The sequence below is a fragment of the Dendrobates tinctorius genome, unplaced genomic scaffold (genome assembly GCF_039654945.1).
Source record: "Dendrobates tinctorius isolate UK_male_01 unplaced genomic scaffold, ASM3965494v1 ptg000192l, whole genome shotgun sequence".
Classification (NCBI taxonomy): Eukaryota; Metazoa; Chordata; class Amphibia; order Anura; family Dendrobatidae; genus Dendrobates; species Dendrobates tinctorius.
Window position 1 is genome coordinate 8,841,151 of NW_027361859.1, and position 12,089 is coordinate 8,853,239.

The 12,089-nt window shown below is 44.2% G+C and overlaps 1 pseudogene; it reads left to right on the plus strand.

The window, feature by feature from the left end:
* Positions 1 to 12,089, plus strand: part of LOC141055963 (uncharacterized) — a 231,667-nt pseudogene that overhangs the window by 144,070 nt on the left and 75,508 nt on the right.

Here is a 12,089-nt window from a genome sequence, read left to right on the forward strand (position 1 = left end):
AGGATGTGAGCCATGCAAGGCACGTATGTGAGCTTGCCTCGCTGTAGGGCCGCCACCAGGTTCACACTGTTATCGGACACGGCCTTCCCTGGATGCAAGTTCAAGCTGAGACAACCATTGCTCAAACTCAGCCTGGCGAGCTGTCCACAAGTCTTCAGCTGTATGACTGCAATCTCCAAGGCATATCAATTTTAGCACTGCCTGATTGTGGTGAGCCCTGGCTGCACAGTACAGAAGGGGTGGGGTTTGCTGTGCACTATTGGAACGCGTGTCTCATTAAGGCAGAGGTTGAGGGTGCAGGTGGAGACCCTAGAGGATGAGGAGGAGGCAGAAGCAGTGGAGGAAGTGTGAAATATAGAGGTTTGTCCCGTAAGCCTTGGGGATTCCAAGACTTGTGGCACAGCACCTGCCTCTACAGCCACCAGAGTCACCCAGTGCCAAGTCAGCGAGATGTAACTCCTTAGGCCATGCTTACTTATCCAAGTGTCTTTGGTGAAATGCACCCTTGCAGACATAGATTTAGTCAAGGAACTGGTGATGCCGGCGACATGCTGGTGTAGCACAGGCACAGCTTTCTTAGAAATATAATGGCGACTGGTCAGCTGGTACTGTAGGACTGACAGCCACCAGTTTTTGGAACAGACTGTATCTACCAGGAAGTAAGGCAGCATCTCTGTGGCCAGTAGACTGGAGATGGTGGAGTTCAACCTCTTAGCTTTATCGTGTAGGAGGAAACAATCTTTTATGTGATCACAACTGCGAGAACCTGGACTGGCTGCAGTGCTGTGAGAGGGTGGAGTAAGGTGAACCGGACAAACTGCTAGATCATGAGGAGGGTGCAGATGGAGATGTTACGGTGGATTGAGAAAGTTGTGGTGTGCTCGTTTTCTGAGATCGGTCAAAAACAGCAGGCATATCCACTTCTGTTACAGCTGATGGTAAAGAACCCAGGTTTCTGCGATTGGAGACCTGTGTCACAATATTTGTCATGGAAATGGAGGAGGAAGAAGCAGCAGATGCAATTTATAGGGCGGCTGATGGTTGTTGAGGTCCGCTGATCTTTATTTTTGCGTAATGAAATTCCAAGAGTAACGCATGTGAAGGTTCATACATGTAGTAGTCAAATTATTGCACTTTTTCCCTGTACTCAGTTTTTTAATGCAAATTTGGCAGACTACCTGAGTTAGCTCATCCTTTGCAGTGTCAAAAAAGTCCATGTCTAGGCAACCCTTGCCACCCCTGCGAGCTGCAGACTCACTAACGCTGCTGATTACAGCAACAGTTGGGTTGAGGATACATTGCTTGTCGTGGCTGCATCACTACGTGTCTGCGACAAATGGCACAATGTAACCTCCTCGTCTTCCTCCTCCACCTCCTCAGATGACCTTCTCAGCTGTGTGCCTCTGTGTTCATGGCAACTGGGATCTACCACCTCATCATCATCATCCTTTGTGCTATCACATTGCTCACCCCTAGAGTCACTCTCCTCTTCTTTCTGCCCAGAAAGCACAGTCCAAGTGCGCTTCAGATATGAGTTTCAAAAGGACCACCTCCCCCTGGGGGTTAACGTCTGGTGACGAGGGTCAGGATGCTGCGCGGACCCTACTTCGTCCTGTCCCGTATCCAAGCTAACAAATTTTGGGCATCGGTGCAGATTTCCTCCTCTTTACTCTGAAGCATTTGAGTACACTTCTGTTGCCCATGGCATAATGTATGAACAGCTCTTCAGGCACCCCCATCTGTGTTTCCCTTCAGTCAGTTGGAGAATTGTGACATGGGGGGACAAGGGTAATTTGGGTGCCATCTCTGTGGACTACTGGGTGTGATATTGAGGTAGAGGAGGAGGAGAGGCTGCGCTTGCCATCCACTCAAGCACATGCTCTTTCTGGGCCTCATTAACAAGGCATACCGCTATGCTTCTACGAAATAAAGCTAGCAGAGTAGCCCGTCCAGTAACAGAAGTCAATTGTCTTTCAATAGGTGTCACGATTGTGCTGACGAGTAAACTGGGACCAGGGGCACCTTTCCTGACCTTTCCTGACCCTGACACTTGGGGGCACCCTAACTCTCCCTGTTCCCCCGGGATACCTCAGATGGCGAGGATGCCGGGGCCTCTGCCCTAGCCCTTTCTCCTAGCTTTAGCCCTGCGTCTGTCCCCTTCCCCCCTTCCGGGGAAGAGAGGCGCTACCATGTACCAAAGTACACCAACCCGACAGACAGGGGAACGAGACAAGGGTAAAAGAAAATTCCACTCAAAAATAATACTCTCACAAGCAACAGAGGTATACACCAGGGTATGAAGGATGGGGGAAGAAAACAAAACAGGAATGGATGAGGAATCTCCAAGCATACAAATCAAGCAACCGTCGCACAATAAATTCCTCCAGCACTCCAAACACCAGCTCTTCTCTCTCTCTCCAGAACCTTGTAGCAAATGCTATCTCAGACAATGATCTTGCCTGCAGACCTAGTTTTTATAGGAGAGAGGAGTGGTTAACCAAGCACAGCTGAATGTAGGGATTTCCACATGGCCGATTAACCCCTGTCCTGCTGAAAGAAAACAAACACCCTTAATACGTTGGAGAAGTGCTTCTTCTCAGCGGCAAAGCAGAAGCCATCAGACGCTGCGGTCTTCTGGCTCTGTTCTGTCGCGGTAACCCCGTGACATTAGGACGTGACGTTGTTGATTCACTAGTGCTTTCACGAACATTACCACCTACCCCACGTACACCTTGAACACCAAGCCTAATCCCCCTTCCACCATGACCTCGCTTTTTCCCAGTCATTTTGCTCAGATAGTGTGGTAGGAACACCGTACTAGCAACAAAAATTAGATTTTAAAAAAATTCTGCATCAGCTCTGCAACCAGATGAATTTCAGCGGAAGTAAATGAGAAGGTGAAATATGGCATGCTGAATCGCGCTAGTCACAGAAGAAAGAATTGTTTGAGTGTGGATGAGGCCTGTATGAAAAAGAGGATATGCTCCAAACAATTTTAAAATTAAATCTCTCCGACTGTATGACATTAGTGTCCGACTACATTTTTTGGGGCCTGTGGATGAGGCCTGTAAAACATTGACTAGATTCTACAAACCATTTCAAAGTGAGATATCCCCTACTGTATATGTTAGTAAATTAACAATTTTTTTTTAGTGTGGGTGACACCTGGATAACCTAGAAGATATGCTCCAAACAATTTCCAAATTGGATTTAGCCTGCTGTATCACGTTTGTAAAACCTTCACAAATTTTTTTTTTTCATGTGCAACAGCTCTGCGCACACAAGAATTTCACCGCCACAAAATTATAACGGGGGAAATGGTAGGCTGTATCATGTTTAGCAACAAAAAAATTTTTTTTTTTCCTGTTTTAATGTGTATGAGCTATGCAGACAGTGGAATTTCACCGCCACTAAATAACAAGCTGAGATATGGCAAGGTGAATCACAGTAGCAACTGCCAAAAAATATTTTTTCATGCACAACAGCTAAAATCACAGAACAATGTCACCACACCACTAAATGACAATGGGATATGGCATACTGTTTTACATTAAGAAGTGAAAAAATAAGATTTAGAACGGGCTAATTGTGCATGGCGCACAAAAAACAGCCACACAGGACACTAGCTCGCTAAACTATCTGACTAATAAACAACAGCCTAGCTAACTACTTAAAATCTAGCAGCTAACAGTCCCAGCATCAGGAGCAGCCTCTCTGCCCTGTTAGGCTAGTTTCACACTAGCGTTTATTTCCTGCAGCGCACGGCGCCGCTAAGCCCCGCCCCCTCCCGGCTCCCTTCCCGCCCCATCCGGTCATCGGCGCCTAGAAGCGCACATGGACGCTTGCAATCTGCGCACCCTATCTTTAGCATACGGTGCGCAGATTGTGCGCTGGCCGTGCGCTAGTAGGATTTTAGCGTGCGCTGCGCACTTTTGAAGGTGCGCCGGTGTGCGCCGAACGCAGCATGTTGCATTTTGGCGTGCACGGCGCACCTTCAAAAGTGCGCAGCGCACGCTAAAATCCTACTAGCGCACAGCCAGCGCACGATCTGCGCACTCTATGCTAAAGATAGGGTGCGCAGATCGCAAGCGTCCATGTGCGCTAGTAGGCGCCGATGACCGGATGGGGCGGGCAGGGAGCCGGGCGGGCTTAGCGGCGCCGTGCGCTGCAGGAAATAAACGCTAGTGTGAAACTAGCCTTACAGTGTCAAAATGGCCCTAAAACAAGATGTCGGCTCTTTATATGGAAAGGGACATGTGATTTCAGCAGCCAATGACACAGGCCGTGTCAGAACACTGTGGATGTTTCCTGTGCCCTGACTGGCTAGCCGCAATGTGCACACATATAGTTAGATAAAAAAATTACAGTTTACAAACATGCCGCTCCTCTGAGCTCTGCAAATCCCCTACCCTCATCAACCACGTGCCCCATGCTCATCATACACCACCATTACGTAGCAAAAGTGCTGAAAATACTTTAGTGGCAACGCAAATATTTTCCCCCACTTTTTTTTACCGGATGTTTCCGATTTTTATAAAATTTTGCTCGCGTTTCCTATCACTAATCCAAATGTGCCATATTCGTGTCGAATTTTTTATGTTTGGCGATCGTTTGTTTTGGAAGAAATTCGCTCATTAGTAACAAATATACTTTTTGAATTGATTTTGCATTTTTCATAGTATCAAAAAACACACAGGAACTAACATAAAGTGGAATGCAAAAATTCTTTTTTCAGTAAAATGTTAATGTCGCCCTAATTAATTAATTAATTTTCACAAAGGATAATAGCAAACAGATGGACCTTACAACGCAGCTGAGCACATGGCAGGGTTCAGAAGGGAAGGGTCGCCATTTAGCTTAAAATATGGCTACCATCAACCGCCATGGCGCTATCTACTCTGCTTTCCAGATCCTTGGGGTTGCCTTAACCTTTATCCTTTCACCTATATACATGAATCTGGATTAACACCGGGCAAGATGCTTAGTAAACCAATACACAAGCCATGAGCTGAGCACAAAGGACTGAGCCAGAGGAGAACAAGTCTGTACCTAGCAGCTTCCGGCAATAAGCCTGAAGCTTTTAGTAAGGTGTGGTGCTCTCCATTTGGCTGAAGCAGGGAGCTGATGACTGTATCTGGACTGCACACACACCCATACTGCCAGACTGGATGGTATTAATGAAGAAAATGGGACACACCTTTTGCTGAAACCCTAATATGACAATAAAGCAGAGTAGCAGAAATCCCCATAAAGTGACTCCATTTTGGAAATTTTAACTCTCTGTGACTTAATCTATAGCAGTAGTGACTGTTTTGACTCCACAGGCACTTTCCGGAAATTAGCACTCGGTGGATGTTGTAAAGTAAAAACTGCACATCGTCATTTCATTGCCCACCACATAGTGCCCAAATTGTGCTCCAGGAGAGACACACACCATAAATTAAATTGGTCATTCTCCCTATAGTAATGCCAAAAATATGGATGATAAATGTGGTTTGGGCACTCTGCAAGGCTCAGAAGCGAGGGGGAGATTTCACTTGGGAGAGCGGATATTGCTGGATTGGTTTATGGAAGCCATGTTGCTTTTCAAGAACCTTTGGGAAAGTAATAATGTGGAAACCCTCAGTTTTTCCATTGACAGATTATTTTTGTCTATATAACATTTTTGATAGCTTTTTATTCCAATGTTTGGGAGGAAGAATGAACAATCCGTTGAACACCACGCTCCACTGGTTCATGCTATGAGGTTTTCTATTAGGCTGAGAACTGTCATTGTCTTAGTGAGTAATTCAAATTTGCTACTTTCCATTTTTACTTAAATTGTCCGTAGAAATGGAAAGTAGCAAAAATATAAATTTCAATGATATTTTCCTCAAAAGTGATAATTATTTGTTTCTTGTCAGATGACTGTACCTGGAGATCAGACGGACTGCTGACATCTTCAATTTTCAAATCAGATGAGATCATACAGCTTGATATCACACAGGATGCAATTGAAGTGAATGCCATTACTCCAAATATACCATCATCCGTTCACAGCAAAGATCTGTCATCTGATCCTTTGAAACAGATCACTTCTTCTGATTCATTGCAGACTACTAAGAAAACAAAAAGTCATAAAAAATCGTTAGAAAAAGAAACTGCTATTAAAGCAAAGGTGTCGATTTCACATTCACATTTTGGAAATATTTTTCCCCTTGAAACATCTTTTAAACATCAAAAAAGTTACACAGAGAAAGAGAGATTTTCTTGTTCAAAGTGTGGGAGATATTTTAACCATAAATCAAATCTTGTTAGACATGAAAAAATTCATACTGGGGAGAAGCCACATTTATGTTCAGAATGTGGAAAATGTTTTTCACAGAAAACATTTCTTGTTAGTCACCAGAGAAGTCACACAGGGGAGAAGCCTTTTTCATGTTCAGAATGTGGGAAATGTTTTACAGAGAAATCTAATCTTCTCGCCCATCATAGAAGTCACACAGGGGAGAAGCCTTTTTCATGTTCAGAATGTAGAAAATGTTTTGTGCTGAAATCATCGTTTGTTAGACACCAGAAAAGTCACACAGGGGAGAAGCCTTTTTTCTGTTCAGAATGTGGGAAATGTTTTGTAGTGAAATCATCTCTTGTTACGCATCAGAGAAGTCACACAGGGGAGAAGCCTTTTTTATGTTCAGACTGTGGAAAATGTTTTGTAGTGAGATCACATCTTGTTAGACACCAGAGACTTCACACAGGGGAGAAGCCATATTCATGTTCAGAATGTGGGAAATGTTTTATACAGAAATCAAATCTTATTGCACACCAGAAAACTCACACCAGGGATAAACTATATTCTTGTTTAGAATGTGGGAGATTTTTTAACACAAAATCACGTCTTCTTAGACACCAGAGCAGTCACACAGGGAAGAAGCCTTTTTGCTGTTCAGAATGTGGGAAAGATTTTAACCAGAAAGCGCATCTTGATAGCCATCAGAGAACCCACACAGGGGAGAAGCCTTTTTCCTGTTCAGAATGTGGAAAATGTTTTGTGAAGAAATCATCTTTTCTTAGTCACCAGAGCAGTCATACAGGGGAGAAGCCTTTTTCATGTTCTTAATGTGGGAAATATTTTACATGGAAATCAACTCTTAATAAACATCAGAGAAGTCTCACAGGGGAGAAGGTTTTTTCATGTTTAGAATGTTGGAAAAGTTTTAACCGAAAATTGTATCTTAAAGGATTTTCCCCATGTCATGCCTTATGTTTGGCCCCTTTAAAATAAAAACACAGATACCTCCGGTGTCGGGGCCATTTCAGTGGTGTCGGACTCACATTCCCGGGGTCCACATAAGGTTGTTACATCACACGAGCCCTGCGCCCAATAAGCGCTGGTTTCAATTTAAAGACTTACAGTTGTGGCCAAAAGTATTGACACCCCTGGAATTCTGTCAGATAATACTCAGTTTCTTCCTGAAAATTATTGCAAACACAAATTCTTTGGTATTATTATCTTCATTTAATTTGTCTTAAATGAAAAAACACAAAAGAGAATGAAGCAAAAAGCAAAACATTGGTCATTTCACACAAAACTCCAAAAATGGGCCAGAGAAAAGTATTGGCACCCTCAGCCTAATACTTGGTTGCACAACCTTTAGCCAAAATAACTGCGACCAACCGCTTCCGGTAACCATCAATGAGTTTCTTACAATGCTCTGCTGGAATTTTAGACCATTCTTCTTTGGCAAACTGCTCCAGGTCCCTGATATTTGAAGGGTGCCTTCTCCAAACTGCCATTTTTAGATCTCTCCACAGGTGTTCTATGGGATTCAGGTCTAGACTCATTGCTGGCCACCTTAGAAGTCTCCAGTGCTTTCTCCCAAACCATTTTCTAGTGCTTTTTGAAGTGTGTTTTGGGTCATTGTCCTGCTGGAAGACCCATGACCTCTGAGGGAGACCCAGCTTTCTCACACTGGGCCCTACATTATGCTGCAAAATTTGTTGGTAGTCTTCAGACTTCATAATGCCATGCACAAGGTCAAGCAGTCCAGTGCCAGAGGCAGCAAAGCAACCCCAAAACATCAGGGAACCTCCACCATGTTTGACTGTAGGGACCGTGTTCTTTTCTTTGAATGCCTCTTTTTTTCTCCTGTAAACTCTATGTTGATGCCTTTGCCCAAAAAGCTCTACTTTTGTCTCATCTGACCAGAGAACATTCTTCCAAAACGTTTTAGGCTTTTTCAGGTAAATTTTGGCAAACTCCAGCCTGGCTTTTTTATGTCTCGGGGTAAGAAGTGGGGTCTTCCTGGGTCTCCTACCATACAGTCCCTTTTCATTCAGACGCCGACGGATAGTACGGGTTGACACTATTGTACCCTCGGACTGCAGGGCAGCTTGAACTTGTTTGGATGTTAGTCGAGGTTCTTTATCCAACATCCGCACAATCTTGCGTTGAAATCTCTTGTCAATTTTTCTTTTCCGTCCACATCTAGGGAGGTTAGCCACAGTGCCATGGGCTTTAAACTTCATGATGACACTGCGCACGGTGGACACAGGAACATTCAGGTCTTTGGAGATGGTCTTGTAGCCTTGAGATTGCTCATGCTTCCTCACAATTTGGTTTCTCAAGTCCTCAGACAGTTCTTTGGTCTTCTTTCTTTTCTCCATGCTCAATGTGGTACACACAAGGACACAGGACAGAGGTTGAGTCAACTTTAATCCATGTCAACTGGCTGCAAGTGTGATTTAGTTATTGCCAACACCTGTTAGGTGCCACAGGTAAGTTACAGGTGCTGTTAATTACACAAATTAGAGAAGCATCACATGATTTTTCAAACAGTGCCAATACTTTTGTCCACCCTCTTTATGTTTGGTGTGGAATTATATCCAATTTGGCTTTAGGACAATTCTTTTTGTGTTTTTTCATTTAAGGCTGGAGTCACACTAACCTGCGCAAAATACGGTCCGTAGTTTACATGCGTAATACGGATGAATGACCCCTAAATAGTGCTCCGTAGGCCATCCGTAAGCAAGGTGAGGTCACGTATTTTGCGCATGTCTGCATCCGTATGTAATCCGTGTGGCATCCGTATGCAATCCGTATGGCGAGATTTTCTCGCAGCCTTGCAAAATGGACATTTAACAGTTTTGAGGCCTGCAAACAATTTAAATCATTAGCCTGCACCCTATTTAGACACTCAGAAACAGGTGGCTGCCTCCATTCTGTCCATTTGTCACCTTGCTTTCACGAGGTGTGTTGGTGTTCTTTGTGCAGCATGGCAGAGGGTCTGAGATTCAATACAACTGAGCAGGTTCTCTTTACCTGGCTTTTGTCACGGCGCTTTGGGCAACCATACCCAGTGATAGTGGATCCGCGGAGGAGGAGACGCATGTGGGTCCATCCACTTTTGAGGCAACGACTCACAAGAGGTCATTTTCACCGCCTCTATTCTTCTCTGCGGGAGCATCCGGAGAAATTTTACCAGTACTGTCGCATGAGCATTTTCACATTTGATCGACTCTTGGAGACAGGTTATCCCAGGGCGCACTTTCTGGACACAAGGATGCGCAAAGCGATATCTGCAGAGGAGCGACTTCTACTCACAATACGGTATGTACTACACAACCACATTCTCTATGTTCATAATGTGTGTGCTAAATTATGTTTTTTGGCCTTCTTGGACAAAGTTTAATTCCCTCATCTTACTCCAAATATGTTTCCACTGACACACCAGAATGTTACATCTAATATGTCCTGCATATCACTTAGTCATGTGCCACCAAATATGTGTGTGTTATTCTCTCTCAATTCCTACCAAGTTTGGTCGGCATGTAACTGATTTTTTTTTACTTTAGCCATTCTAAACTTTACTATTTCTGTTGTTCTACAGCTTCCTGTCCACTGGCCTGTCTTATGCCGCCCTCCACCATGAGTTTCTCATTGGAAAGTCAACCATTTCAGGCATAGTGAGGTCTACACGTACAGAAATCTGGACAAGACTCCATCAAGTGGTCATGCCAGAGCCCAGGATGGAAGACTGGTTAAGGATATCAAGGGACTTTGAGGAGGACTGCCAGTTTCCAAATTGTATTGGGGCCCTGGATGGCAAACATATCAGGGTGCGTAAGCCGCCGAACTCTGGCTCCCAATTCTTCAATTATAAACAATACTTTTCTGTTGTATTGTTGGCTCTGGTAGACCCTCAATACAAGTTTATAATTGTTGACATTGGGGCCTATGGAAGGACGGGAGACTCTAGAGTCTTCAATACTTCCATAATGGCTCAGCGGCTACGCACCAACCAGTTGGATCTACCACCACCACGCCAGCTACCAGGCTCCCCCGAAGAATCAGTCCCTTATGTCCTTGTGGCAGATGAGGCCTTTCAGTTATCGCGCAATGTCATGAGGCCATATCCCCGGCGCAACCTTGACCACAGGCGCAGAATTTTTAACTTGCGCCTATCACGTGCTAGGCGACTGGTGGAGTGTTCCTTTGGGATTTTTTGTGCCAAATGGCGGGTACTCCAGTCTGCCATTCAGTTGAGTGAACAAAATGTGAATGAAGTTGTGAAAGCCTGTGTTGTTCTGCATAACTTCACCAGGATACATGATTGCTCCTCCTCTGATGGTGTTGTGCGTAGGCCGGACAATGTGCGCAGGGTGAGACCACCTATGAACCCTCAACGTAGACCGCTCTCTGGCCTCAAAGTGCGTGATATTTTCACTAATTACTTTATCTCACCTGAGGGGGAAACTTCTTGGCAAGAGCATGCTGTGTCTATGTTATAATTTGTTTCTTTAATTGTGTCTAAATATATATTACTCAAGCCTTTATGATTCTATGAGTGTTTCAGTGCATTGGTTGGTGTCTGTTAGTATGTTGTGAGGGATAGTGAAAAATCACACAGAGACGTTAACTAGAGTAGACAAATTTTTAGTTTTGCCTTTTTTTTTTTGGTTTGCTTAAAGGCAAACATAATATTGCCATAAGAAAATTTTGGCAATGGGCAAAATGACCCTTTGTGCCTTCTTTAACTTTTTTTAAAATTAACATTACATAACAAAACACCAACAAAGATTAGGCAATAACAACATTGCTGCATGACTAGATTAAACTAGATTTGTAAACAAACGGTGAGCTCCATCACCAAAATAAAGGCTACAAGATAACACTCACATTTCCTCATAATGTTTTCCAATCATAGAAAGATTCCACCATGACAGGCAAGGCTACCTCACAGCTTTCACACAGATATTACCTGTCTGTAGAACAGAGAATATTTAACCATGCTATACTGGAAAGGATGAAAATACAAAACTCACTTGTTAAGACATGGAGAGAGCGTGATATTCTGAATGCTGTTTGCCTTGAATTTTTTTAATAGAGATTGCTAGCAAAAAAGGTGACTACTTCACTAAGGCCAGCACGCCTTTCCTAGGCCTTAGCAAGTGAGTAGTGTATTTTCATCCTTTCATTTTACAGTATAGCGCGTTTAAATATTCTATTTTGTACACACGTAATATCTGTCTGAAAGGCGTGAAGTAGCGTTGCCTGTCATGATGGATTGTTTCATATGTTTGGAAAACATTGTTTAAAAATGTGACTGTTAAATTATGTTCTAAATGTTGGTGATGGAGGACACCTGTTTTTTCCTTTCTATTAGGAGCACCAGTTAAAACTCACTGGACATCTCCCCCCATCAGAATCATAAATCCTCATAGGTTGGGGAAGGGGAACGTGGAAGAACAGCCTGTGGGTGCTGCTGGACACTGTGGCCAACATCGCCGTGTGTGGGGCCATACTGTTGCCCATGATGCTGGAATTGTCCAGCCTCCTGGGACTGTTGGGGATACTGGCCAGAGTAATGATGATGGTGAGGGGCTTCTTGTTGGCTGTGGTAGGCACGTGGCTCATACCCACCAAGATAGCCAGATCGTCCCCAACCAGGTTGGGACCAGCCTCCAACACTGGGTGGGTACAAGTGGCCATATTGGTGGGGTTGGCTTGAGGATGACATTTGGGGCTGCGGAATAGAAGGTTGGGTAGGGGGAGGAAGGGGTTGAGGTGTTGGCCCACGTATTAGGGGCTGTTCGGACCCTGCTTGAGC